Source organism: Falco punctatus (genome assembly GCF_963210335.1).
Source record: "Falco punctatus genome assembly, chromosome: 10".
In the NCBI taxonomy this organism is placed as follows: domain Eukaryota; kingdom Metazoa; phylum Chordata; class Aves; order Falconiformes; family Falconidae; genus Falco; species Falco punctatus.
The window spans coordinates 9,141,692-9,142,285 of NC_137590.1; positions in this window are offsets into that span (position 1 = coordinate 9,141,692).

Genomic DNA, 594 nt, shown 5'->3' on the forward strand with positions numbered 1-594 from the left:
GAGTGCCCAGCAGACAGGCAGGCACAGAGATCCAGCCCTGACTCGGGAGGATGACTTACAAACTGTAACAGCAGCTAGCTGTTGTGGTTCGAGTCCTTTTTAGCCTACCACTAGCACATCCCACTTTGCTGTTCCCCCCTACTCCCCCCCAAAAGGGGTTAGGCTTCACACCAAGCCATTTGAGTGAAAGAAAATTTTTGTTCTGTTTCTTCCATAAGCAGCAGCCACACAGAGGGATGGATGCTTTTCGCAACTGTGTTAAATTTTTACCATAGTATTTATTAACCTATCCTAATGTTGAGTTACGCTTCAATAATGTGTCCAAAGAAGTTGAGTAGTATACAATTGTTATAAAGAGAACAGTGTGTTATTGTTGATCTCAATTTGCATCAGAGAACAATCAAAGGACTTTTATGAGAGTCATTATTACAGGCACACAGTGAGTGCAGAGCCTGAGTTAAAGCACTGCAGCAGTGGCAGAACTACCACTTTCATTTGTCACCTCAATAGAAGACATTAAAAATATATAGGTAATGAAACTTAAGCATAACAGGTAATAATTAAGATAGCACAGATTTCTCAACACTGAAACAA